The sequence below is a fragment of the Haemaphysalis longicornis genome, unplaced genomic scaffold (assembly GCF_048455015.1).
Source record: "Haemaphysalis longicornis isolate Haplotype H1 unplaced genomic scaffold, Haemaphysalis longicornis Haplotype H1 scaffold_10, whole genome shotgun sequence".
Taxonomy (NCBI): Eukaryota; Metazoa; Arthropoda; class Arachnida; order Ixodida; family Ixodidae; genus Haemaphysalis; species Haemaphysalis longicornis.
Genome location: NW_027526204.1, coordinates 11,574,776 through 11,597,927, shown reverse-complemented (window position 1 = coordinate 11,597,927; position 23,152 = coordinate 11,574,776). Strand labels below are relative to the sequence as shown.

General features: G+C 50.7%; 1 pseudogene; it reads left to right on the top strand.

Moving 5' to 3' along the window:
- The first annotated feature begins 1,586 nt into the window (after positions 1 to 1,586).
- LOC144157600 (uncharacterized) lies at positions 1,587 to 21,592 on the top strand (annotated as a pseudogene).
- The last annotated feature ends 1,560 nt before the right edge of the window (positions 21,593 to 23,152 follow it).

The window sequence follows — 23,152 nt, the reverse complement described above, 5'->3', positions numbered from 1 at the left end:
ATGGCTTTGGGGTGAGGCAAAGGGGTCTTCTCTTGATGTCCCTTGTTCTTTTCGGGACGGATGTTTGTACCTAAAAAAACGCTACTTTTTTGGGCTAGTTGGTGCCCAATGTCGCCTGCCGGGCGGCGGTCGTAGTGGATGTCATCCATGTTCCCCAGCGTTGATGACTCCGCAAGTCGGAGGAACTCCACCGCACAGTGGAACGGCGGCTGGGGGGTGGCGCTGAGTGTCGGTGGCGCGCTGTCAGCGGCGGCTGGTGCAGCAGTCGAGGGCGCGTAAATGTGTACCTTTCTTCGGTGTGGTTAGCGCGTGCGTTGTTGGTGTGCTCCTTGTTTCTTCCCAGTGTGAAGACACGATGTGAGGCGGCATTTTGAACTGTTGTATGCGCCATAATGCCATCTAAAAAGGCAAGAACGTGTAAAGAACGTGCAAGAACTTGCCGCTTTGTAAAGGTGGATACAAATCGTCAACACAAAAGGTATCGTTGTACCGTGCTCCAACCGACCGTGCTCACTTGAAGGAATGGGCAAGAAATATCAAGCGGGAGGACAAAGTTTTGGATAACACCTGTGTTGTCTGTTCGCGCCACTTCGATGAACGATTTATCCGGAAAACGTTTACGCACATAATCAATGGGGAAACTGTGCAACTTGACTGTGAACGTCCAGCGCTTACGGAGGACGCCGTCCTTACTATATTTCCTGATGCTCCCTTGTATTTCACGAAGCAGTTGCCGAAAAAAAGGAAAGCTAGAGACTTCGGTAACACCGAAGCCACACCGGCGAAACGAAGTGCTCCCAACACCGATTTTGCTGCAGTCGTTGAGAAAGATGTCTGCCCCAAGGAAACGCCGCAGCCACCCAAGCTGCTTGGTGACATCATTTTGCCGTCCCCATTGTGCAGCAAGGTTGTCTTGCCAAGTGAGTCTACAGCCCTGTGTTTCGCCTGGCACACAGCTCAGAACCTGGCGACTTGCGTGTTATGAAACACGGCACGATTTCAGGGTGCGCAGAAGCCACTGCGGCGCAAGAAAACCCCCTTCTTTTCACCGTGTTCTGCCGCGGCATTAAGACAGATGAACTGCTCGTAAATTACGAGTGTGACGCTGCCGAGGCGCTGAAGAAGGCCGATGAACTGAAACTTTGCCCAGGATGTGGCATTGAGCCAGTAGTAAGTGGCCAGTGAGTGAAGTTTGGTGCAGCCCACTTCGCAAAGAACTGCCAGGTGACCAGCCCCGACGGGAAACCCTGTTTGCGCTTTAAATACACTAGGAAGCTAGTACAGAATCAAATGTACAAGCTGAAAAAGAAACGCAGCACAAGCTTCAAACAGACCTTTGGATAATGAACCAGAATATCGCTAGTTCAACCTTGGATGAAAGGATCGAAGGTCTGCCTCCCAAACAACGCCTTGCTGTGAAAACATGCTTTGATGCTGCCTCCAGAAAGTCGACCGGGGGCATGGTGTACGACCAACTCTGGGTTTTGGAGTGTATACTCATGTGCATAAAGAGCCCCAAGCTTTATGAGCACGTGAGGAGGCATGAGATACTGGCTCTTCCCAGCAAGTCCTGTTTATACCGACACATGGCCGGTTTTAGGAGTTCGTTTGGTTATAATGCCAGCATTTTCGTTGCACTGAAGAAGAAGACTGAAGGCATGGGTACACACAGCTGCCATGGCGGTATTGTGTTCGATGAAATAAAACTCTCAGAGAACATCAGTGTCAAGACCTCTGGAGAACTCAGCGGCTTTGTGGACCTCGGCTCATTAACTAAAAGGAACGAGACTAAAGTGAGTGACCACGGCCTTGCCATCATGTTTCAGCCTTTCCAGGGTGATTTCTCCGTAGAGTATGTGATGATAGCATAATCTTTTTTATGTTTATACTTTCTACTTTGGAACTATATTGTACTGCACAAGCAATTCTCTTCGCAAAGTTGTACTTGACAAAGCCCTTTTATTTCCTTTTCCAGGGACCTGGACCCAGATCCTAGGGGTTTGCGCGTCCAAGGGAAACGGGAAAGCGAACATTCTTTCGAAATTTCTTCTGGAGGCCACAATTCTGGTTGAGAAGTCTGGCCTTTTTGTCGACTACTGGACCAGGGATGGGGCTCCTTGGAATCTAAGTTTATGGAAACTGTTCGGGATCAAAGGTAGGCCAATTTGGATCCCGGCACTTGTATTGAATCCCATTGAGCCTTCTCAGTTGCCCTAAGTAACAAAAGTTTGTTACCTCTGCAAAACCCCTCAAAGAAATAACGTGCAAAGTTCCCCATCCAGTGGACGCAACAAGAAGCCTGCATTGTATCTCCTACTTTCCTCACTTGGTCAAATGTGTGCGAAATGCTGTAGTGTCAAAAGGTCTTCAAATTCCACCTGGTCATGCCCACGCCGATGTAATTAAGGAAGCTGGTTCTCATGATCTGGTCCTCTGTGGAAAGAGGACCAGAACTTTCTGACACTGAAAGTTATGCCACGCATTACCAAGTCGCACATTCAACCAAATTATTTTGAGAAAATGCGGGTGAACTTAGCTTTTCAATGTCTCAGTGAAGAAGTCCTAAAGGGGCTTTTCTTCTATAAAGAACACTCGAATAAAACATTCCGAGCAGTCCAACCTACAAAAGAGCTTGTAAAGCTCATGGAGAAGCTCATTTTTGTCATGTATTCTAGAACACCATCGAAAGGCCTCCGACTAAACTCACCGAGTGCGCAGTTTCCCGACCATTTTATTGAATTCCTGGTAAAGTGGGAACAACACGCTGCTGAGCATGGTGGCGGGTTTTTGAGTCCAGGAACTGCCCGTGGGCTGCGTGTGACTTTGAAAAGCACGCTGTCACTCCTTTGCTACTTGAGTAGCTCTCTTGGTTTTAAATATTGCCGCCGAACCATGTATTGGTTTGTTTATTTATTGTTTGTTTTTACTGCCGGGCCACGCCCGGCTGTGTTATCTGCGTTCCAAACGAAGCGCGTCTTACATTCTTTACTTCTATGCCGCACGGGCTATCACATTCAGATAAGCAGACTGTTTCGCCCTAACGTCACTAGTCCAGAATAATCTTGTGTGATCTACAATGTTCTCGATGTGAATAGACGTTTACAAAAACGCTTGCGCCGAAGGCTAAAAGCCTGCAGAGCAGACGCCGCGGCATTAATTCGACGACACTCGCCTGTGCTAGTCACTTTGTTGACCGCTGCTTCGCCGCCTCTGTATTCTTTTGAGTTGTTAAAGGAGCACAAGTTCGCTCCAATAAACTTGTTTCTCCTTCAAGACAACTGCGTCCTCCTTGGCTTCGTGACATCTGGTGGAGCTGCGGGTCTAAGCCTTTATGCTATCTACGACATCTGGAAGCCGCCAAGCCAGTCCAACCAGAGAAAACCGCCGACTGCAAGGATTGCTACCCGAGTTCGGTCTTCTGCCAGAAGGGCCCAAGAGAAGGAACGCTGCAACCAACACCATGGTGCAAGAAACAACGTCGCCAATCGTCCTCCAGCAGCCCCGAGAACCGCCATCGTTCCGCGGAGCCCCCGCTGAAGACCCCGAAGAATGGTTGGAGAAGCTGGAGCACGTCCGCATCAACAGGTGGGACGACGAAGAAACTTTCCGGCATGTCTTCTTTTACTTAGAAGATGCAGCTCGAACTTTGTTCGAGAACCATGAGAGCTCTTTGACCGACTGGACTTAATTCAAAAGGGAGTTCCTTAAGACCTTCACTACCGTGGTGAGAAAAGAGCGAGCTGCGCTTTTGCTTGAAGCTCGAACGCAGCACCCCAACGAAGGAGCCGTGATTTTCGTTGAGGAGATGAAGCGACTTTTTCGTCGTGCGGACCGTGAAATGACCAAGGAAAAGAAGAGAAGATGCAGCTCGAACTTGGTTCGAGAACCATGAGAGCTCTTTGACCGACTGGACTTAATTCAAAAGGGAGTTCCTGAAGACCCTCACTACCGTGGTGAGAAAAGAGCGAGCTGCGCTTTTGCTTGAAACTCGAACGCAGCACCCCAACGAAGGAGTCGTGATTTTCGTTGGGGAGATGAAGCGACTTTTTCGCCGTGCGGACCCCGAAATGACCGAAGAAAAGAAGCTCAGGTTTCTAATGCGAGGAGTGAAGCAAGAGCTTTTTGCTTGTCTAGTCCGTAACCCTCCGAAAACAGTGGCGGAATTCGCGTCAGAGGCGGCCGCGATGGAGAAGACGCTAGAAATTCGAACGAGGCAGTACGACCGCCCTGTCAACGCGCTGTTCTCTGAGACCATCGGTGCCGCAAATGGAAGCTCCGATACATTGCGAGAGACCATCCGAGCAGTGGTCAGGGAGGAGCTTAGCTTTTTCCAATGACGCCGCAACTTCACGTGGCTTCCCTGACCGACGTAATCCGAGAAGTTCAAAACGCACTGGGAACTTCTACGCCGTCGGAAGCACCCCGCGAACCACAAGCCATGACCTACTCTTCGGCTGTTCGTCAACCGCGACTTGCTCCAACCCGTCGTCAAGAGGCCGAGCTATATCGCCGCCCAATGCCGCCCGCCCGACGCCCTGTAGACCAATACCAGACGCCAAGGAAGACCGACGTGTGGCCAACGCCCGATAATCACCGGCTGTGCTACCACTGCGGAGAGGCCGACCACATCTACCGTCGCTGTCCCTGCAAGAGGCTCGGTTTGCGAGGGTTCTCCGTCGACGCCCCACGCCCTCGATACGGCCAGCGCCCTGCTGAGACCGAAGAATACCTCTCCAACACCAACCGAGGACCAGCCCGCTTCAACCGTTAACCGTCGCCCTACCCGTATCAGTCACCGAACCGCCGCAGCACTGCTGACTTCTCACGTGGAAGGTCCCCCCAGCCCACGCGGGGGAAACTAAAAGCAGCAACTTCGGGAGGTAAAGTTGCACAACGGCGGAAAAATAAAAACCCTCCAACGACACAGCGACTCGCTGAAGACGATGATTCAAGACATGCCCCGAACCCGACGACCCAATCTAACCCTGACGTGACTCCCAACCACGACGACAGCAAAACGGCGTGACGTGTACCCGACATGACCAAACCTGCCGATGAGCATACAACGAAGACCATGGCGCACAGTGCCCGGCCGTCAACACGCAGAAGCCGAGAAACGACGCCACGACGCACCCGGAACTCGAAGAAGGCAGCGTCCGAAGTTCAGCTGTGCATTGACGGCTTTGAAGTAGTCGCCCTCATAGACACGAGCGCCGACTAGTCGGTCATGAGCAGACCTTTTGCGTCTAAGCTGAAGAACGTTATGACCACATGGGACGGTCCGCACATTCGCACAGCAGGAGGCCACCTCGTGACGCCAAGTGGAACGTGCACATCGCGCGTCACCATAGACGGCACAAAGTACCCTGCGACGTTCGTTATTTTGCCTAACTGCTCCCGCGACGTAATTCTTGGAATGGACTTTTTGACGGGCAACGGTGCAATAATTGATCTACAGACCAAGTCCATAACTTCTGCCTCCGATCACTCCATGACGCGAGAACCGAACCCCGAACACCGTGCTGCTTTAAGGATCGCCGATGATCATGTCACACTGCCAAACCGCGCAAGCTTGATGATCACCGTCTACTGTGAAAATGCTGTTCCTGACGTCGACGCTATCGTGGAGAGTGACCAAAGGTTGCTCCTCGACCGCGGTGTCTCCGTTTCAAGAGGCATTGCGCGCTTTACGCAACGCCAATCCCAAGTTTTGGTCACTAATTTCAGCGAGGAATACCAGCATTTAAACAGGGGCGCTGCAATTGCGTACCTCGAAGAAACGCAAGAAGCAAGTGACGTGATCGCGGTTGCCGACTTTGAACGCGCACCCTAAGAGACCTTCAAGCTTCAAGCTTCCGAATCCCTTCGACGTGAATCCGGCGTTACCGCAAGAAGAACGGAAGAAATTATTGGATTTTCTGCATCGCTACAGAGTGTTCTTCGTCGAACTCAAAACTACGTGAGACACCTCTGGCGAAGCACCGAATAATAACCGAAGATGGAGCCCGACCTACCGGACAGTAACCGTATCGCGTCTCTTCACAGGAGCAGGAATCTATCCGGACTCTAGTCGACGACATGCTCAGCGACGACATTATACAGCCGTAGAAAAGCCCCTGTGCTGCCCCGGTCGTACTCGTGAAGAAAAAAGACGGCACATTAAGGTTTTGCGTTGACTACCAGCGACTGAACAAAATCACAAAAAAGGACCTGTACCCCCTCCCCCGAATCGAGGACGTCCTCGACCACCTCTGCCACGCGAAGTGATGGATCTGAAGACCGGCTACTGGCAAATTGAAGGGGACGAGAGAGACCGAGAGAAGACTGCATTTATAACCCCAGACGGCCTATACGAGTTCAAGGTGAGGCCGTTCGGGTTGTGCACGGCGCCAGCAACGTTTCAACGAGTCATGGACACGGTGCTAGCTGGCCTGAAGTGGCACACCTGCCTCGTATACCTCGACGATGTTGTGGTATTCTCCCGGACTTCCGACGAACACCTTGCAAGGTTGCAGTCTGTACTCGAGGCCATCCGTACGTCGGGGTTAACGCTGAAGCCTGAAAAGTGCCGCTTCGCGTAAGAGGAATTCAAGTTTTTGGGCCATGTCGTCAACGCCGCGGGAGTCCGGCCTGATCCGGCGAAAACTTCCGCCATCCGGAACTTCCCAAGACCGGAAGATAAGAAGGGCGGGCGGAGATTTCTCGGATGATGCGCATACTACAGGCGCTTCGTCGCAAACTTCGCCCGCATTGCAGAGCCACTCACCCACTTGACGAAAGATAGCACCCCTTTAAGCTGGGAAAAGGCCCAAGAAACAGCCTTCTGCGAGCTGCAACAATGCCTGCAGAGCCCGCCTGTGCTCCCGCATTTGGACGAAAATGCCGAAACAGAAATGCACACGGACGCCAGTGATATAGGCTTGGGTGCCGTCCTCGTACAAAAGCAAAGCCGGTGCGAGAAAGTAATCGCCTATGCCAGCCGTGGTGTGCCCAAGGAAGAAAGAAACTACTCATCCTCTGAGAAAGAGTGCCTCGCGATTATATGGGCCATTTCAAAATTTCGCCCATACGTGTACGGAAGACCATTTAAGGTAGTGACAGACCACCATGCGCTGTGTTGGCTCACCAATTTGAAGGACCCCTCTCGCCGTCTTGGTAGGTGGAGCTTGCGCCTGCAAGAATTCGACGTTACAGTAGTCTATAAATCCGGGAGGAAACACTCCGACGCCGACTGCCTGTCCCGTGCCCCCGTCGACCCACCACCACAAGACTCCGATGAAGACAGTGCGTTCTTCGGAGTCGGGACTGAGAGCGACCTGGCTGCCCAGCAGCGTGCCGACCCCAATCTACGGGTCATGATCGACTACCTCCAAGGATGCAACGTCGCCGTGCCCAGGGCCTTCAAACGCTACCTGCATTCAGCCTGAAAAACTCCGTCCTCGTGAAGAAGAATTTCAGCCCCGGAACGAGAGCAAATTATCTTCTTGTGATCCCGGCAGATCTTCGTGACGAAATTTTGGAAGCGTGCCACGACGACCTGTCTTCCGGACATCTCGGCACAGCTCGCACAATTGGGAAAATCAAGGCGAAGTACCATTGGCCCCGCCTTGCATCCGACGTCACACACTACGTCCGGAGCTGCCGTGACTGCCAGCTACGAGAAACGCCACCGACGAGACCCGCCGGACTTCTGCAACCGATCGGCGTCCTATCGAGGCCCTTCCAACAGATTGGAATGGACCTTCTGGGCCCGTTCCCTACATACCGATCCGAGAACAAGTGGATTGTTGTAGCGACAGACTACATGACGCGCTACGCAGAGACCGCCGCACTTCTGAGGGGGACTGCACAAGAAGTCGCAAAGTTCTTCATAAGCCAAGTTGTGCTGCGACATGGAGCCCCGGAAGTCCCAATCACGGACCGCGGAACGGCCTTTACTGCGGAACTGATGCAAGGGATATTACGCTACAGCAACACGGATCACCGAAGAACGACGGCGTATCACTCCCAAACGAATGGACTAACGGAACGCGTGAACAAGACAATCGCGGATATGCTGTCAATGTACGTCGACGTTGAACATAAGACTTGGGACGAAGTGCTACCGTACGTCACCTTTGCGTACAATAAGGCTATCCAGGAAACTACGCAGATGGCACCATTCGAGCTCGTCTACGGAAGACGGCCGACTACGATGCTCGACGCCATGCTTCCGCACGTAGAAGATGTTACGTTCGGGCTCCGCATGTAATTAATGAAGGCCGCCGGTGGCCCATGTATTGGCGTCGTCTCCGCTGGTAGCTACGATCCTGGGTCCCTTTCATGTAGCCGCACGGACGCCAGGTTCGGAGACGCGGAGAGCGTGTGTTGTGCCCGTCCTTTTGTGTGTCAAAGGACGGGGGTGATTAGCCTGAGTATCTCTGTCGCGTCGGAGGTGGCTGGGTCATTCGGCATAACAAGCTGACGGGAAGCCAGATTGTCGTATCTCTTAGTGTTGAATGCGCGCGGTGTAAGTTTGGAAAATCTTCGACTCCGGCGGCGGCGGTGGTCGTTGACGGGTCAATCGCCTCGGAGACCACCGAGTGGGCCTGAAGCGCGTCTTCCGGGGGGACTGGCGGCAGGCGGCGGCGCCCCTTTAGTCTGGGAGGGGATTAGCAACGACTCCCTCTTTGTCCCGTTGCGCGCGCAGACCAGGACGCGGGAAGAGGTTAGCCGCGCGAGCTTTTAGCAGATGCCGCCCGCTGAACGTAATGTGTGTCCACTTAGGCCACAGATGTCCTGTATTTGCTTGTCGGGTGCTATGGCGTTCGTGGGAAACGCACTATGAGTGTGTAAGAGAGAGTGTTAGGTCACGTGACCGCAGGTGGGGACATGTGTGTGATTGGCTGGTTCCTGTGGCCAATCAATGGTTTGTAATAATTGTTTTGAAAGGTTTTTCTCTCTTTCTTGTACGCCCCCTTTTTGGAGGCGGGGTTTTTGTTATCAAAACCCGACTGTTGGGTTTTCTCGGGGTCGGTCGAGAGGGGATCTAGTTCAGTATAGATCTCGGCCGAACAGGCTGCTGCTGTCAGAGTGAGAATGTAACCGTCACTCTGACCTGATGTAAACTTGGAGGAATGTAAATAAGTGTAAATAAACCTAATATCCAGCAAGGAAGGCAGTCCTCATCCCTCACCCGCTCCAAGCATCGGTCGTCGGTCATCGGAGCGAGTCGAGATCGTCCTCTCGGCTCGCGCATCAAAAGAACATCACTATTTCGTCTCCATCAGTTCGCCAAAAAGATGGAGAGGCGAAATTTAACTGAAGACAACGACATCAACGCCGACGTCCAAGGATACCTTCAGCGTGCGGAGGAGGCCCGCCAGCTGGCTCGAGTTCGTACAACGGACCAGCAGCTGGTGGATGCCGGGCGGTACAACCTCCGACGCCGAGACACCGAGTACCACCCTGGGGATCGTGTGTGGGTTGGGACTCCCATCCGTCGACGTGGACTAAGTGAGAAGCTTCTGCGACGGTATTTCGGACCGTACCAGATTCTACGACGTGTCGGCCAACTTACGAGGTGATCCCCGATGGTGATTCCGGAACATCACGGCGCTTGAAATCTTACTATGCAAGATGACGGACTTTTTTTGTTGTTCTTTCGGACTGTGTTTAGCATCGGGTCGATGCACTCTTAGAGGGGCGTAATGCCGCGAATCACGTATGGGTTTGTTTATGTGAGAAGTGTGTGGCGCCCCCCATCCCTGATATTCGTTGGCCGCTAAGTTCAGTGGCCCCACCAGGCTCGGTGGGCAACATTGTGTGTGGCCTTGCAATAAACACCGCCGAGCACGGCTGCTCGGGGGTCAGTCACCGTCACCACCAGCATGCTGCAGGTCGTCTCGCGGCTGGAGGGTACCCCTACCCTCCCAGGTTCACGAACGCGGGTCTAAATCGTGACACTGGCGACGAGGGAAGAAGCCCGCGGAGCGGCCGAAGCCACCGTGAACGCCGCCACCGAGAACGCCGAGACACCGCCCCCTCAAGCCAGCCGCCATTACGCCATGCCGCTGTACGGGAGGCTCGAGCCCTTCGAGGGTGAAGGGTCCGCCTGGCCGGTCTACGAGGAACAAGTCGGCGTGTTTTTCCGGGCGAACGACACACCCGAGGCAAAACAGCGCGACATCTTCCTGGCCAGCTACGGGACCCGCGTCTTCACCCTCCTGCTCGACCTGCTCAAGCCGGCCACGCCGCACGACAAGTCGCTGGGTGAGCTGCTCGCGACGCTGCGCTCGCACTACAGCCTGGCTCCGTCGACGCTAATAGAGCGTTTTCGCTTCAACAACCGGAGCCGCCGAGACGGAGAGACGCTCGGGCAGTTCGTCGCAGCGCTGCGAGGGTTGGCGAGCGGCTGCGCCTTCGGGGAGCAGCTCGACTCGCTGCTCCGGGACCGTTTCGTCTGCGGCATCAACGACTCCGCCGTGCAGACGCGACTCCTGGAGCTTCCCGACCCCTCGCTGGACGACGCCGTGAAGGCAGCGCTGGCGATGGAGGCTGCGGCCAAGGACGCGGGCGAGATAGCGCGTGCGGCCGGCTCACCGTCGGCGGAGGCGGCGGTAAACAAGATGGCGGCACGGCATGGCAGGTGCGTTCGCTGCGGTGGTGACCACCCCCCTTCACAGTGCCAGTTCGCGCAAGCGGAGTGCTTTGCGTGCGTAAGAACTGGGCACATTGCTCGGGCGGGCCTAGGGGGGACGACGGCGGACGGACGGAAGCAGCAGCCGGCGTCGAGCACAGGTTCCGCGCCAGCCCACGGCCGAGGGAGTCGGCGCAAGGGTAGGCGGCGGGGGCGTGCGGCAGCAGCTTCGGGTGCAACGGCTAGGCTTCACGTCGTGGCCGAAGACCCGCAGATTTTCGACATGTGGCACGCGGCCACAGTGCAGCCGCCGGTGCCACCATACTGGCTGACCGTCGAAGTCTGCGGGCGCCCCATTCCCATGGAGCTGGACACAGGGGCCAGTGTGTCAGTCATGGCCGGGAAAGCATTTAGACACACCTTCCCTGGCGTGTCCGTCGAGGCGTCGGGCGTCATGCTGCACAGCTACTCCGGACAGCTCGCCCAAGTCGAGGGTCAAGCCCAGGTCAGCGTCTGCCTTGGCGACAGGGAGGCCACCCTGCCCCTGTACTTGACCAAGGGGTCGTCACCGACGCTGCTGGGCCGGAACTGGATCCAGGCTTTGGGCGTGTGGCTGCCGGAGTACCAGGAAGCAGAGCGTGCGGTGGAAGACGTCCCGAGCCTCCTGACCAAGTTCAAGGCCCTGTTCCAGCCTGGGGTGGGGACATTCACTGGCACGTCGGCAAGCATTCATGTGCCAGAGGGAGCACTGCCCCGTCCAGCCAGACTGCATGGACGGCGTCATCGAGCAGCTGCTGCACCGGCGAGACGACGGCACCAACGGCGGCGGGGTGCTGGGCGCCAACGGCCGCCTGCTGCACCTGGTGGTACTGGGCGCCGGGGGCAGCGCCCAGCAGGTGGCGCAGGCCATGCGGCAGGCGCACCCGCAGGGTTTCCGGCTCGAAGACAAGGCCCAGTACGCGCTGAACTTCAGGATCATCGCTGGCGACGTGGGCCTGCCGCACAACTCGTTCCGCACGGAGCCCCTGCCCCACGGCTGCCTGTGCGTGTACGCCAGCCAGCCGGGGCTGGAGTACATCCGCGAGAGCCTCGAGAAGACCCTGCTGGCCAACCTGGAGCAGGAGGACTGGCTGCCCTTCCACGGCCTGCCCCTGGTCATGGTGTTTGCGGGCCAGGGGGACTTCATGCGCGAGGAGGGCATCAACCGGGCCAAGAGCCTGCAGTGCCCCTTCGTGGACGACGGCGGCGGCCTGGACCCCGTGCGGCTGGAGCAGGCGCTGTGCGCGCTGGTGGAGAGCATCGAGCGGCGGGCGGGCCAGCTCCACATCTACCAGGCGCTGCCCGCGGTCGCGGGGCCCCAGACGGACCTGCGGCTGATGCTGTGCATGCTGTGCGGGGGCCCGTACGCGCCCGAGCAGGTGCTGGCGCCCCTGCTGGCGCAGCCGGGCTGCCTGGCCACGGGCCCGCTGCACTGCCTCAGCCTGGACTCCTTCAAGGGGAGCCAGCTTCACCGACTTGCTACTCGCGCCACTGTGGCGCCACGCGCAAGTCCTTCGACACCGGGAAGGCTGACAGCTGGTGCGAGAGTGACACAGGTGGCACCCAATGCTGCCACACCTGCATCGACACCTGTGCCCAGACGGAGTGCGAGACTACGGAGACCGCCAGACCGTTACTCGCCGGGGGGACAAGTGTTGTTTCGTGTTTGCGTAGGACAAACAAACTTGGGGGTGAGGGGTGTGACAAGTATGTGGCGCCCCCCCATCCCTGATATTCGTTGGCCGCTAAGTTCAGTGGCCCCACCAGGCTCGGTGGGCAACATTAGAGAGTTTTAGCTGCCCGTTTTTGACGCTCCGCTATGCTCCCGACGTCCCGCTCAGCACAACCGGAGCGTCAGCAGCCGAAAGGCTTTTAGCTAAGCGATAACCGTATCCCCCTCGACGGGGAATGATTCGCGTGACTGGTCGTTTCGCGTGCGCCTTTCAACCAAAACTTCATCCTAAAGAAACATAAGAATTTGTATTTGGTCACCCAAACAAAGCAAAATACCGTGTTTCTTGGCCTCATTTAACCTTTTTTTGTATAATGTAGTCACTGACATGGTATAATTTTTCTAAATATCAATAAACAAGCCAATAAACTTTTGAATAGCCAAGCCAAGGCTGTCTTTCTCGGCGCTGCATAGAAGCAGCCCCGCGGTTCGGTCGACGTTTTTCGCTTCCGTTCTAAAGATCTTTGAGGTGTGTGGCACCACTGCCTATTCGGAAGCGCTTTCGCTGCTTTGTCGGTCGTGTTTCAACTGAAGAAACGAAGTTCGCCGGAGCGCGCTCACATTGCGGGGGCAGCCATGTTGAAATTCCGCCCGGTAGCGTAAGCTGCCGCGACGGTCCGCTAAGAGGTCCCGGTTAGTGGAGCGGGGCCCCGCTCCGGTATCTCCGGTAGCGCGCTGGCGTACCACGCATGCGCAATGGCGCTCCCGCTTGCTATCGGAGCGGAGCGGACCTTCAGAAACGGTCAGCTAAAACTCTCTATAGTGTGTGGCCGGGCAATAAACACCGCCGAGCACGGCTGCTCGGGGGTCAGTCACCGTCACCACCAGCACGATACAGGTCGTCTCTCGGCTGGAGGGTACCCCTACCCTCCCTGGTTCACGAACGCGGGTCTAAATCGTGACAGTTTATTTATTGTTTGTTTTTACTGCCGGGCCACGCCCGGCTGTGTTATCTGCGTTCCAAACGAAGCGCGTCTTACATTCTTTACTTTTATGCCGCACGGGTATCACATTCAGATAAGCAGACTGTTTCGCCCTAACGTCACTAGCCCAGAATAATCTTCTGTGACCTACAATGTTCTGGATGTGAATCGACGTTTCCAGAAACACTTGCGCCGAAAAGTAAAAGCCTGCAGAGCAGACGCCGCGGCATTCATTTGACGACACTCGCCTGTGCTAGTCACTTTGTGGACCGCTGCTTCGCCGCCTCTGCATTCTTTTGAGTTGTTAGGGGAGCACAAGTTCGCTCCAATAAACTTGTTTCTCCTTCAAGACAACTGCGTCGTCCTTGGCTTCGTGACAATATCTCTTAACGGCTAATTTAGGCCAAGACAAAATGGAAAATGTGTTCGGGATTGTAAGGCAGTCTTTCGGATGCAATGACCATCCATCACCGGAGCAGTTCTTGATAATAATCAACAGTCTGTCATTCTACAGTCTAGCCTGGTCCCCTAAGAATGGGAACTCTCCCGAAGAAGGTGTCACGGCACTTTTGGGGCCATCTGACCTTGGTAGAGAAAAGTCAGCCCACATATCAGCGGTAATTGACGAGATTTTTGGATGATGGCAACTTGGAACGTGCAGAATATGTGTTGCGAACACGAGGGCTGCTTGATCACAAAAGCTGCATTGAAAAGCACAGTGACAGCCGCCTTGTATTTTACATGGCGGGCTATGTTGTGAGAAAATCCCTCAAAAGGTCTTCGGGCCTTGAATGCGCTTCTTCTCTTTGTATTTTGCCTGTGCAAGCAGAGTGCAATCAGAATGCTTCTTTTACACGTGAATTTGACCATGCTGGGTTATTTTACCCTTCCTAGCCAGTCGAGGAGCTCGTTAGAAATCTTGAAAACACCTTAAATGTGTTCTTCAGCAGAAATGAGCTTCATGCTGGAAGCATGGTGGACTTTTTGCAGTTTTTGCACGGAACTCAGCTTCAAGAAGTTGGGTGCAGCGAACACGGAAGGAATGTTACGAGGGACATAATTAATGTATTTTAATAGTAATAGTTTATTTTTCATAAACTGTACAAGGTTATGGGGAAAGAAAGGGAAAAAGTTGCACATAAGCAACTTGACTGGCCCTTACAACCCGTGTAAGTTGCAGCAGCAGGGCGGAAAAGCAACAAAAATATACAAAACGTAAGGACAGAACTTACATATAGATATACAAAGGTTATATATACACAATCATATGTACATGTAAAAGTGCACGCAAAAACGCATGACCGAGCGAGGGACGAAGGAAATTAATCCAAGCACATGGATGACCAGAAATACCACGCACGGTTGTGCGCGTACAAAGTAGAATTCCATCATTTTACCATGGCAAAAAAAAAAGAACATGCTAACATAGTAAGCAGGAACATAATAACAGACATAGCCACACAATTTACTGCAGATTAGCAATGTAAGTAGAACGTTTTCAGTTGAGCGGTTGTACAAGAATTATAATTGAATTTAAATCATGCTGGAAGATTGTAGCGGATCATTTGTTTGCCATAATTTGTTCGGGGGAAAGGTACATGCCACGTTTCTGCTGATCTTGTGCCGTAATGGCGCACAGTAGGTCGTAGGTTTGCTAGGCAGCATATTTTACGTTGTGTAGAGCTGCGCTCTTTAATAAACATGGTCGACAGTTGGTAATTATACAAACTGGGAAATTTAATTACTCCAAATTGTGAAAATAAAGGTGCAGTGTGTGCATCAAATTTTTCATTACATACAGAGCGTATAATTTTTTTCTGGAGCAAAAACACACGGTTAATATTAGTAGCAGAAGTCGTGCCCCATACAAGAATACAATAGTTCAAGTGACTGGCAAAGAGAGAATGGTAAACGAGTAGCTTTACTTTGAGAGGAAGGGATTTAAGTGCGAATACTTGACCCGCGATCTGCGAGAGTTTCCCGGCGAGGTAATTAGTGTGGCTACTCCATGACATATCTTGATCAAAAATGATACCAAGTGTTTTGGCTGACGTCACCACTTCGAGATTACAATGGTTTAATCTTATGTCACTTTGAAGACTTACGTTCTTGTTTTTGGCTTGAAATAGAACTGTTTTAGTCTTATTTGTGTTAATCGTGAGGCCATTTTCGATCGACCATTTATATAGTTTTGCCAAGACCGAATTGGCAGTGGTTACTAAGTCTTCAGAGTTATTGGATGTGAGGAGTAACGTCGTGTCGTCGGCATAGATTACATATTTGGTAGAAGCATCAACATTAACGATATCATTTACATAAATATTGAAGAGAAGCGGCCCTAATATGCTGCCTTGGGGCACGCCTAATTTGATAGGCTTGAGCTGAGAGGAAATACCGTTTACTTCCACATACTGACTGCGATGGTTAAGATATGATTTTATAAGATCGTGGGCGACGCCCCGAATACCGTAATGAAGTATTTTCTGAAGTAGAAGGTCATGATTTATACAGTCAAACGCTTTGCTAAAATCTATGAAAACCCCCAAGGTCAGTAAATTATCCTCAAAGTTTTTTTAGTATGAATTCTTTTTGTTCTAACAGAGCGAGTTGCGTACTCATGCCTCTTCGAAATGCAAACTGACATTGAGTTATAAGATTTTTACTTTCTAAGAAAGTAGACAAACGTCAAAAAATAAGTTTTTCCAAGCACTTAGAAAATAAAGGTAGTATGGATATAGGCCTATAATTGGAAATATCAGTTCTGTCTCCTTCCTTAAACAATGCTAAAACTTTTCCAATTTGCATTTTTTTGCGGAAAAACTCCTGTAGAAAAGCATAAGTTATAAACGTATGTTAGTACTGGTGCGATAGCATCAAGTACAAACTTTACTGGCCTCATTTGTAGTTGATCAGCATCGCGAGTGGTGCTATTCTTTATTTCTGTAAAAGTTTTAATAATCTCAGTCACATTGGTAAGTTGCAAGAAGATACTGTCGGTGCAAAACGCAGTAATATGGCGGCAGGCCGTGTCACTGACAGCACTGCCGTCTAGACTAGTAAAATGATTATTAAAGGTATCTGAAAGTAGTTGCTCCGGTATGGTAATATCATTTTTTACAATTTTAATCGGCTGAACCGAGTTGGGGTTGCGGTTCATCATACAGTTTAGTTTTTTCCACATTATTCGGCTGTCATTGTGGCAAGAGTTAAATGACTGGTAATGATAGTTTGATTTGGCCTTTCGTAGCTGATTATTTAGCTTGTTTCGAAAAGATTTAAATATTTTAAAATCAGCTGGGTTACGCGATGCCATGAACTTCTGGTATAGCTTCGTTTTAGCTTTAATTTTATCAAGAAGTTCTTTCGTTACCCATGGCTTGCGTATCTTGGCAGGGCGTTTCGTACTGTTACGCAAAGGGAAGAATTTTTGATAGCAACTCGTAAATATCTGCAGAAAAGATTCATAGGCCAAGTTGGCGTTCTGCGCATTGTAAACATTGTTCCAGTCAGTAGATAACATTTCATTTTGAAAAGCTTCTAGTTGATGCTGTGTGATCAGCTGAAATTTGTGCGAGCATGCGTTTAGGGTCTTCACCTCTCTTTTTACACTAAAAAAAATGGGCATGTGGTCACTGACACTGTGGCAAAAAACACCGGCTTTTACACTGTTGGGATTAAAATTGGTGATAAATAAATCAATACATGTTGATGTATTGACGGTCTTCCTGGTCGGCGCGCAAATCAGATTGTAGTAACCATGAGTTACTAGCAGCGTGCGAAATTGTTGTTCTGCAGTGCTGTCAGCTAGCATATTTATGTTAAAGTCTCCGCCCCAGATGACATTATACTTGTTGTCGGCAACGTATTGAATGAAAGACTGAAGAAAAGAAATGAAGTCATCGATATTCCCATGCGGAGGTCGGTAGAACACGGAATACACAGTTTTGGCACATAAAACAGACAAAACTTCATAATTGCAGGTAATAGAGCAAAATTCTTCGATAGGAGTTACACAAATATCTTCGCGAGCGAGCAAGGAGACTCCTCCTCCACGTGACGCTGTTCTTGATTTGGTAAAACAACGATAATCCGGCAGACGCCAAGGAACACAGTATTCATCGTACCAGGTTTTGGACAACATTATGAAATCAAATGTAAAGTCAAGGCTGCTAAAAAATACATCCAGCTCCGCAGCTTTATTCTTGGCGCATTGGCAGTTCAAGTGGAATCAACGTGTGGCTTTAGCATGTTCGTTTCCAACAAAATTCAAAACATTAGAAGGAAAAACCCAATCTGCGCAAGACATAGTAGTTTGTGGGATCATTTAATGGCCAGGAGGGGCTAGCTTGTCTAGATCAGCGGCACACTTTATTCGGACATTACGACCACCTTCATCCTTCTTAACGAGTATCCGCCCGTTTCGGTGCCAGGCGAAGCGATAGCCATTATCTGATGCCCAATCTTTTGCAAGTTTCAGTAGTGCTCGATTGTGTGCGGTTAGGTTTTCTGAGATAAAGTGACCCGGCGCGACAGTTTGAATACGTTTCCTTTCGTCAAGCCACCGATCACGCATAGCCTGGTTCGCGAAGCGAACGATAGTTCCTGGGATCCTGTCCGCCTTTGAAGGTAGCCGGTGTATTGAAGTGACTGATTGTTCGTTTATAGGTTCAAGTGATAGTTTGGAAGCGATGTGGTTTACTTTCGACAAGAGGCATTCATCTTTGGTTTGTTTGATGCCGTGAATTTCGATGTTGAGTTTGCGGCTGTGGTACTCCAATTCGTTTACCGCAGCAGACATCTTGGAGAGGTCGTGTTCCGTGTTAGTTTTTTCGAGTTTGAGGACCCTGGACTTCAGCGATTTGATTTCGCCATCCTGCCTTGCGACATCAGAAAGAACTTTGTCGTATTGCTCAGACATGAATTTGATGGACGCTTGGATTTCGCTTACAGTTTCTTTGAGAGGCATCAGGTCATCAAGCTTCCCGCTGATGTCGAGTAGCATGGCGGCGAGAGACTGCTCGTTCTCTTTTGGACAGGTTGGAGTCATCTTAGATTTACGGCATTGAGGACATCGCCAAGATTTTTTGTACTCCTCTCCCTTTGTCTTAAAGGTTACCTCGGAAATTCCAGAACATTTACCAAGGTGGTACTGGCTTAAGCATTCACTGCATGACATTACAAGCTCATCTGGCTCAAGTATTTCAGCGCACGTGGCGCACTGTTGATCATTAGACATGTCCGAAGAATGACGTAGGCGCAGAAATACTACAACCCTACGGCACAACGCATTATAGAAAAAAGAAGAAAAAATACAGGCAGCACAAAATGCAGCAGCAGCAGCAGCAGTGAAACAGCAAGAGTACAGTCGTTATAAGGTTACGAGGCGGGTTGAGACAAACCTGGAAAGTTGGCGCAGGGGGAATTAGTCGAAACGTCAGAGCTCCGCCGCTGCTGCTGCCGACTGAAGCTTGGGTAGAGTCGGTGTCTTCTTTTGTAGTCCCTGGGGGCGTTGCTTCATGGTGTAGACGTCACGAAACGTCCCAGGCACGTGATGGCGCAGATACAGCAAAGTTTAAGGCTTCACGATGACTGGCCAATCTCCAGGACGGCACGAGGCAGCATTCACGGTAGTGCAGCAGGCAGCTGGAAAGTTGGCGCAGGGGGAATTAGTCGAAACGTCAGAGCTCCGCCGCTGCCGCTGCCGACTCTTCGACTCTTGGTTTCTTCGAATAAAGGATTGATTGATTGATTGATTGATTGGTTGATTGATTGGTTGATTGATTGATTGATTGATTGATTGATTGATTGATTGATTGATTGATTGATTGATTGATTGATTGATTGATTGATTGATTGATTGATTGATTGATTGATTGATTGATTGATTGAAAAGTTCTATGCCCTGACCCGATTCCACTTTTTTGCAAAAACAAAGAATATGGACAGGAGCGCTGAGAGGCACAAACACAAACTTCTGAAAATGAGGCGATGCCAACGAAAACGTCTACAGTTCAGCAAAACCCAGCCGGAAAAAACCATTGGCCGACCTATTGGAATTCCAATGGGTTGGCCAATTGGTCAGCCATTTGGTCGGCCAATAATGTATTAGGCACCCATTGGCGTCCCATTGGCCGGCCAATTGGGCGACCTATTGGCAGACCCATTGGAACGCCAATAGGTCTTCCCATTGGCCGCCAACTTGTTGCACTTTTAGTTGGTTCTATCCCACTTCCGCAGCCACTCCTTCTGAGCTGCCGCTGCAGTGCGTTTGTTACCTGTATCACAAATAGAAGAACTCTTGGAATGGATGAATATCTTTATTGCCCTGTTTGTATACACAGCATGCAGACAGTTCGCCGTTTAAGCAATTTTTCACAGGCCATTGTCCATGCCGTGCTCCGCTCGCTGCACGCTGGCTGGACCTTCACAAAGTGAGTGGCAAAAGCGAACAATGGGTTAAGTTTTAAACTGCAGTTTCGCGCATCAAAACAACAAGGCACTCAAATGTTGAGTTGCGTCAGCTCACCTCTTCAACAACGTGCCATGCATGGCGAACTGCGTTGCGCGGCGATGTCGTGAACCCGTCAATCGTAACATGAACACCCCTGAAATATATTTAGGCAGACAAATTAATTCTTAATAATACCGCTCACACTATGCGGAGTGAAAATGGCAAGGAAAACTGAACCAGCTCTGTTACTCACATAAACAGAGACACTCTTCCTTCGGTGCGAGGCTTAGCGGCGTTCAGCGTAAAGATACATCTTTAAACACACTGCTATGGGTGTACGACATCATCGTCGCCACTTCTCACACTCTTGCAGGCCACCTTACATTTCCAATGCAATGTACAGTCAGAGAAGACTACGTGTGCAACCGACGAACACGCCTAGACTACCAACACTATGGTGGCTACCACACCTGCACCATACCACCATACCTACACCGCCAACACCACGTTGAATGCCACTTATCCACTGTACGTCTATTGATTGGATTGCATTGGATTGGATCGTGGTTTAATTTCAAAACAATTTCGCTACTCGTGTCAGAAAGTTTTCGATCTTTAGTGTTTGCTTGTTATGTTTTTTTGAGAACTTTAACTTGAATTGCTGATTGTAATATCAAAATTAATTGCCTCATAAATATACATTTGTAAAGGTTGAAGTTTTGAACATTTCTGAAGGTTTCAAGTTAAGGGTGAGAGAGAGAATGAACTTTCAGCAAATTGTTGTCATAATTGGATACTGTCCAAATACTATCCAAAATGGCTCCCCGATTGGGTCATCATGTTGGAGCAGTCAGTAGTATTAACGTTATGGTTAGAGCCAATGGGTACAATTGGGCCAACTGGCCATTCTGTTCGAACCAATGGACCAATTCGGATCGCTCCAATAGGTCCATTTGGACCAAATGGGTTTCCATTTGGACCCATTGGGTTGCAAATTGGACCAATTGAGTGGCCAATGGTTTTTTTTCGGCTGGGAGTGACCTAGCCTTGTACGCGCACCGTCGTGCATACTTTTTTGGAGTGTAAAATGTTCTGTGCTCGTATGTATTTTTTTGTTTTCCGCATAAAAATGTGACTGTTTGTTAAATTATGTATCTGGTCCTTGCTTTGCTCCCAAAGATGGGAATATGTGTTAAATTTTCAAAAAGTGTGGTTTTTGAAGTTTCAATTTGTAACGCTGCAATAAATGCTCATTGACAATCTTGAATTCTGTTATGTTTGGGGTTGTTGGGTGGTAGTTTTTTTATGGGAAACTTCAAGCTGTATTTCATAACTCGTTGCTTCTGCTATGTTTTTAGTAGTAGTAATATTTGAATTCTACTCAGGGTGGCTGGAACCACGCGTACAGGGCCGATAAAGGCAAAACTGCCCCTTCCACTCGCTTCAGTGGCTTAGTGCATGGCTAAAGCGTAGTGCTGCTGAGCTCAAGGACGCGGGTTTTATTTCTGGTCGCGGCGGCCGCTTTTCTGAGGGAGGCGAAAAGCGAAATCCTCTGTGTGTTCCAGATTTCCGCGCACGTTAAAGAACCCCAGGTGGTCAAAATTAATCGGGGCGATCCACTACGGCGCAGTTTCGGCGCGTTAATCCCCACAATCAAAGTACTCCTTCCGATGAGGTTTGCGCACCCAAGCCGTGATCGCGTAAAGTGCGCTTTACAAACTCACAAGATCGCCATCGTGACTGTATATAATCACATGCTTGATTATTTTTCGTGTGTCTGCGGAGCACGGGTAGTGAGCGGCCAAAAAAATACGCTCGCACGCGAACAGCCGCACAAAAGCGCGCAGACGCCCACGAGAGCCGCGCGCCAGCGAGCCGTGGCGCCATCTACTCTGGATCATTGCAGACTATTTCGCTTCGGCGCGCCCCTTCCCGACACTAGGAAAACCTTCTAATAATAATAATAATAATAAGTGTATGTGTCCTGCCACGCGCGTGGCACGAGCCACGCAACAGCTGCTGCCACGCAGAAGTGACGTCAAGCTAAAATAATCACGTGACTTCCTGTGACGTCACAAAACAAACGTCATATTTACGTCATTTGATCATGCCGCTTTTTTGTGGTAACGACGACGGCAGCAGGGTGTTCACGTCTTGTGTCCCGATGTTCTCCGTCCGTGGTTCGAATGACAGGCCTGACGCATCGTTACGTACTAATCTCCCTGTCCAGCGGCTGCCTCGCGGCGCTTTTTTCTTGTTGGGAGGTGTGTTTGTAATTATTTAGATTGGGTATTTTTGGTGAACTTGCTGTTGCACGTCTTGTTAAGCCTAACGCATTGTCTTCTGCACGCTGCTTCGCCCTGCTTTTTACATGCTCCTAGAACTGTAGTGCTGTCGTTTAATATGTTTTGTAAGCTTCACGTTGTCTTGCAGTTCGCGTGCTATCGGCTTTACGCGCCTGCATTCGTTGTCTACTTGTGCCTCGCTTCTTCCATGCCAAGCCTTGTGTTCTGATTCTGGAGTGGTGGCTCAATTATAAATCGTGGGGGTCAGTAAAATTGGCAGCTGGGCTAGTTGGTTTTGATTCATCGTAAGAAGCGCTTAAAACGGAACACAGAAGAGAAGACACACACGACGGGGGTGATCAGTATTTTCCATCGCGTCGCGCCGTAGCTAACGAGGTCGCTGTCTTTGATGACACGCCAACGCGAGCGACGTAGTGTTAGCGTGTGCACGAATCGAGTGTCGTCAGGTAGCGCACGGCATCATCGAACGCAATCCGACCTCGCATGTAGCTTCTGCAATTTTTCCCCCGGGGCAGTAGTACTATCGCTGTAAATGTATCCTGACAATTCCGCGGAAACGATCTGTGCACGCGGCGCTCCAGAATCCGTGCAGGGAGCGCAGCTTCACTTCCGTGGGTGGAGCCCAACTGCCCGTCCAAAGTTATCTACTCAAGATACCACTGAAACCATTCGCTGACTGGCTGGCTTCTTGTGCAAGGAGGCACAAGCTCCAAACTGTGCAAGCATGGAAGAAGTGCAGCCGATAAGATTGCCGTGTGAGGCAAGTTTGGAACTTCTGCTAATAGTCCTTTAAAAGTCTGGTGTGCATAAGGTTAACAAAGTGACAGTTCAGTTATTGTTCATCTATGCTCAGATTTGTTGCTTAGAGTACCATTGTGCTTTCAACTTGGAAAGTCGTAATGAAATGATAGGCAAGGCTTAAAATTACTGCTTGGCTTTTATTTCCCTTTCCTTCGCTCCAGTACCTTTCGCCTCCTCTAACCTGGTTAGGCAACAAAACTTCCTGCTGCATCTGCTTTGAGTATGTATTTTGATAGGCTTGTTCCTTCTTTACTCTTGTGTTTGGCTTGGTTGGAATTGAAC